Source organism: Lactuca serriola, chromosome 5 (genome assembly GCF_051521515.1).
Source record: "Lactuca serriola cultivar US96UC23 chromosome 5, Lser_US96UC23_V15, whole genome shotgun sequence".
Classification (NCBI taxonomy): Eukaryota; Viridiplantae; Streptophyta; class Magnoliopsida; order Asterales; family Asteraceae; genus Lactuca; species Lactuca serriola.
The window spans coordinates 104,912,393-104,919,159 of NC_136412.1; positions in this window are offsets into that span (position 1 = coordinate 104,912,393).

A 6,767-nucleotide genomic window follows, 5' to 3' on the forward strand; every position below is an offset into this window, starting at 1 on the left:
CTTTTAGATAATGGTAAAACTCAACATTTAAATAGAACTCAATAATGATATAATGGTCAAATTCCTAAAATAACTAATAGATAAAAAGTGGGATTTTATTGAAATAAAATTGTTTTAATATACACTCAAGGATCCAACATGCTCATTTGAAATTCTGTAGATTGAGATTGATTTTGCACTCTTATTCTAAAACAGATAGTTTTAGGGCTTCAAGTTTGAAAAGGTTCAATTTGCTAGAATTAAACCAACCTACTTACCTAAGGTTTTTTTTTTTTTTTTGGAAATTTATATATCTTCATTATTATTCTGTGCTTAAGTTTGGTTATGGAGATGTGCTCTAATATGTATCATGAAAACCGTATTTTTCTCATACTGTCTACAATAATTTTAGGCATTGTCGCCTTATTCCTTGATGACGTTATGGTCTCAATTTACCTTTTGGAATTCTAGACTCAAACACTCTTTCCCTCCTCACGATTTATCATTCATCCTTCACCATTCATCTAATGATTCTTGTTCTCCATTAACCACAACTTTAGCTTCTTATTTAAGAAAACCTCCAACTAAATCATTCACATAAAAAACCGCTAATTGATGGCTCTGGATTTCTATCCAAGAAAAAGTCTGACCATATCCTCAGCATAAAAAACCCTAATTAGTGCCATAATATGTGTATTCATCATCGTCTCCTGGGGATTGATCAAAATTATTTGATTTGTTAATAGAGATTAGAATTCATCACCTTTTTTTATTTATTCTGACATACAAATTTTGGTCATATACAATACTTATTCAAAAATGTTACCAACATCGTGACACAATTTTCTTAGAAAATTTTACGGAATATGAATTTGAAACCAACAAAATGATTTTTATAATGGTTCTTAATTGATTTTCAAAATGGTAACAAATATAGGGTGATAAAATCATGGATGGTGTTTTATACTTAGTTAAATTAATGTTGTTTAATTTGAAATTGGAGACTGCTGTAAATAAATGTTGTTTAAGATTTTGACAGTCAAAAGTGTTGGAAACTTAGAAAACTTTTTTGAAAATATAATTCAAGAACAACAATAGTGTTTTTTGTAGTTTAGAAACATCATAAATATGATAACAAGAAAGGCTCACTCATTTGTGACAACATAATTTTTGTAGTTTTGAAAAATCATAAATGTGTGATAAAAAAAAGCCTCACTCATACTTGATAATATAATATGAAGAGGGAATGAATTGTATTATTCAAGCGTATCTCTCGGAATGGAACAAAATTGATCAATTTATATAATAGAAAAAGCATCACATATACCCCATAAAAGCATATCTTTAATTTTAATAATCATACTTTTTGGTATAAAATAATATGTTGAAAATGTTAAACATTACTTCCATTAAAGAATTAACTATTAACTAAAACTAGCATAGTTAATATCAGTATTCGTAAGATAAAAGTATCACTAATTTGTCAGAATATAAGATAGGAAGTAAAGTTGGTAGTATCCCATTAAAAGAAGATGTATAACTTTCTTAGGTTTCAGTTGACCAATTATAGACATTATTTACTATTTGAGCACCATACTTCCATTCTAGGCAATGTAACTTAGTTTAGGCACTATACTTTCTAAATTCATCTGTATGCCTCTATATTACGAAGTGGATCCTTGATGTGAGACAAGTTAAGGCATCATAGTTTCATTTTAGGCATTATACATTCATTTATGTGAAATTATCGCATATGCTTTTTGAGCAACATCTCTTGTTTATATATATATATATATATATATATATATATATATATATATATATATATATATATATATATATATAATTGAGTTGTCCTCCGTGCTTCTTTGAGTTGTATAATTATATTCAATTTGTTGATCAAAGGAACCGACTTATAAAGTATCATACGATGGACACCAACTGTCCAGGAGAAGCTTTATGATGGGGTTCTTGTAAAATACCTAGTATTGTTCTTCGATGTATAGGTATAAAAATATTCTGATTTTGGATTTAAACAACTAATTTCTAGCTTTAATTCCTAGTTGATTATTTCAAAACAAAGGTTTATTATATATGTTTCTCAAAACTAAGAAATTGTAATGTCATGGAGTAATACATTGCCACCATAATTGAATGAGTTTTTGTTCCATCATGATTGGTGTGAATTTATTTGACTGGTACAAGTATGACATCTGACCTTTCACAACCTACTGATTTTCTATGTTCCATCTCTCGTTTCGTGATTTTAAATGTCTATAGAATCACAAATATCTCATAAAGAAATAGTTACATGCTACTAACTAATCACAAGGTTATTCTTAATGTGTATACTATTCAAAGAGAGATATGAGAGTTGGAAGAAATTAAAGTTTGAATTGTTTGGGATCTTCCAAACATGCAACCAATTGGTCTTTTGCATATCTTCTGGCCATATATAATGGTGTCAAGATCTACTTTGTTTCATCGGAGGTTGTAAAAATGAAGGTACGCAATTAAACATTATATTAAACCTTATAAAGATTTATGTGTCCTATGTGGTGACCTTTGTTGTTGTATCCACATGTCCCTACATAAAATCCATTAACAATGTAATAATGACTCACTTATGTTTAATTAAATAATTTTATGTTAATATTAGCACAAAATCCTTCTAATTAATGCTTAACGTTTTAGGTCACATACAACCAAGACATGGTAGACATAATGTTAAAGATCAAGGGGAAATCAAGGAACAAGTGGCTAAAGCATTGAATAGACAAATCAAAGATGGTATTTTTCGTGATTAGTTCCAATATCCTTAGACTGTTCTACAAATGATGTTGGCAAGTTTTCAATAACATGAAAAAATCTATCATGAATTTTCAGGGACTTTCATATACTTCCACTTTCATTTTCTTATTCATGAATTTTACATTAAAAATCCACATATGTACTTTCATTTTCTTGTTATTAGCATAATATACTTTAGCAACAGTACTGGAATAACAAAATTACTTTCCATGGTTCGTGCTAAGCACGGACCTTAAATTTTTCTAGTGTGTTTATGTATGTATGTATGTATGTATGTATGTTATATATATATATATATATATATATATATATATATATATATATATATATATATATAACATAAAAATAATAAGTTATATGCCCTTGTTTTGCATTTAGCCCTAATTATTTTCTTAATTTGACATCTATTTTATGGAGGAATTTCATTTAATGATTGTTGGTAGAATACCAACAGGTCATGATCGTGTTTTTGGTTCTCCCATTTACTTGAGTAGTCACAAAAATGTTAAACGTATTAGTAGCATAAATAAAATTGTCAGTTATACATATTTTCTAGTGATTATGAATGGAAGAAAATGTTTTTAGTGGTTTAAGTTATTAACCTATTGTTGCATGCAAGAAAATTTTAGTTGAAGGATTTGATGATTAATCAAGTATAATTCCAAGGTAAGATGCTGTAATGATTAATTTTTATAATCAATTTTAGTGCACATTTGATTATTAACTAGCTAAAGTTATTTCAATGTTTGAAATAGCAATGACATCGAGCAAATGAAAGGAGAAAGAGCAAAAAAGAATACGCATACATGATGAGGAGTCTAATGATGATCTTATTGACTTGTTGTTTTTGGGTTTCGAACCATAAAGTTTCATACCTATGTCTATCCATGTAGTGATCATTTCCTTGACATATATTGTGATGAGAACACATTAAGGAACACATATTGTGATGTAGACGATGAAGAGAGCACATACTGATGTAAAGTACAAAGTTGATTATCCAAACATGAAGTGGAACAAAATAAAACCTATTGTTGGAGAGTTATACGAGTCTCCTACACAACTAAGACTTACATTGTTTAATACCGACTTTCTTTTATGAAGTCTAAAGATACCAAAAGAATTGCAATGTGTATGGGTGGGTGGGGGGATTACAAAAAATGATGCCATTTTAGGGTATATGCAACATGGAAGTATAATGAATGTACTTTTCAATTTAAACCCATGATTGTATAATGAATGTACTTGTCAATTTAAACCCATGATTGAAACACACTATGTGCTAAGAACTACAATTTTGGATATCTTGTTGGTTGAAATCATCCCTAATAAATGAAAAAAAATTGTCAGTTGTCATCCTCTTATATATTATGCTACATGTTATTTTATGGTAAATTTAGATTAATTTATATTCATGTGTCATTTTGCGTTTTTTCCTTTTTATTAAATTTCATATAATACATAAATGTAATAATAAATTTATATCCAATTCATTACTTCAAATTTCTCAACTGTGCAACACTCAGAACTCTGTTTGAGAGTATGTGTCCTTTGCGAGAAAGGAAGAAAGGAAGGGATCACACATGGGGTTGGTGCTTAATGACATGAAGAATTTTCAGATTTGTTCTGAGATTATGTGTGTTGTTCTCAGACCTTCTAGATGCAAATTCAATCGGTAAATTATGGTTTGAGTTCTCTTCTCAATACTTCTGAGTTTCTCTTTCATTGATTCATTTTAAATACAATTTTCTTTATTTTCTTATAGTTTTTCGATAGTTTTGTTAATTGGAAAGTGATATGAAGTCTAGTGCTAAAGGGAAATATAAAATTCATGTAATGCACTAAAGCCGAATTGTCTAGACTCTATGTTCAATGTGCTAGTAGGCACAAAGGATTCAATAGGACTACACTTAGATTGACAAATGAAAGGACTAGAGAATATGGACTTAGATAGTTTCATTTGGACTGACAATACGACGCTCGGGTAGATTGCGCAGTGAGATAAACATGGGAACCTACTAGATAAACTAAAAATTAATTATCTACAACTACGGCTCAACATTTCCTTGATATATGGACTCATGTCCTTAATTCTGGTATTGATAGGGCAACTGGGGGTTCTGATAAAATAGGTCTCTAGGAAATTATTTTCTTGTTTTCTATCTGTCAGTCATATGTTGCTTCCTTTGCGTGATTCGAATATATTCGACCTGGAATGCAACAAATGCATCTTTATCTCTATGCATATCCATATCTATGAAATTCTTTCTATCTGTTAGCCATATGATGTCCCCTCTACGTGATTAGAAGATCCGACCTGGGACACAGCATATGCACCCTACTATCTCTCTAAACCCTATCTATGTTAGTCATACGTTGTTCCCTCTGTGTGATTGGAAGACATCCGACCTGGGATACAACATATGCACTTCTATATCTGACTTCTTTCTAATGATTGAATACTCACCTAAAGTAAGGATTTTTTTGGAAGTTCTTGATTATCGGGGTATATCGGGGAGTGGAAAACACGTTCTAGTACATCTAAAATTGAACTATTTAATAGGTTGTTTGTAGATCTTGCTGATTAATTTAAGTGGACAACAATATCCTTGGTCGTCGTCAGCTAAATGTCCATTTAAGAATATAGATCACAATTACTTGTCATTTATAATCTGTCCAAATTGTCAACATCCTTTTGCTTAAGTGGATCATAATATCGGTAATTGACCAGATCCAGACATACAGGTGTGTACTGATAAACGATATTGGATTTCCTGACCACTTTGATCCCAAATATTTTTGTTTTTGTTAAATTTGTTCATAGTTTTTCTCTATGCACAAATTTAGGGGGAGAACTAAATTTTAAAAAAATAAACAAAAATCAGAAAATTAAAAATCCAAAAATAGTGTTACATTCTGTTTTATTTCTTGTTCAGAAAAATCAAAAATCCAAAAAATATTTTTGTTTCTATTTTTCCAGAAAATATAAAAAATTCAAAAATATTGTGTGCTAAGTTTTCTTTTAGTTTTGTTTTGTCTTGAAAAGTGAATTCAGATGTAGGTGAAACTCATTGAGTCTATGTCGAAAATTTTCTGAGCCAAGGCTTCGCCTGTGATCATCAAAGAATTCTCATTCGAAGGAGCAAGAAATGAAGATTATTCTTTCAACATTTAATCCTTCAACCCCAGAAGCAAGGTGAAGCTGTAGTTGAAGATTATGTGACAGATTGCATTAAAGCCTCCTCAATCAGTCTGTTGCTATCTATGAACCTGTTGAAGTGATCCAGAAGATTAGTTCTCACTATTATTCTCTCTGAAGATTCTCAAGATGAAAGTGCTATCTTACATCAAGCCTCAACCAATGTGTGTTCAATGTCAAATTCTGAAGAAAAGCCCAATTGCTCAAGATGAAGTCATTAATAGAAGATTCATATGTTCATCTTGATGCTGTGAAGAAATTTAAGATTAAAGTTGAAGCCAAGCTCCCATTGAAGATTGACAAGAAAAGCCAGCTACTTTTTAGGGGGAGCTTGTTGGTTTAATTAGAAAAGAAAGCTATAAACCATTGGGGAGATTGTTGGGTCTAAAATATTGATTTATACTTTGCTTTTCTAGGCAATTCGTTTCTCTGTAATGTAATATATATTTGTGGCTGTGTTCACGGCCAGGTAAATGTTTACGGCCGTAAACCTGTTCACGTCCGTGAACCCTTTTACGGCCCATATTCCCCAATAGGTGTTAGGGTGAGGAGAGAAAAATGAGTTGACAGCTGAGATAGAGGGGAGCTTAAGTGTGTGTGTGTGTAAGTTATGTATGAATATTGTATTTTGATCTACATTCTAATCAAATCATACACGATTCATCATCATCTTCTTCTTCTTCTATTTTATTTTGATCTAGCATCATTCGTTTGATTGGGATTCCGTACCATCAAACGGACCTAACTGATACACAAGCAGATTGGGGACTTACACTTT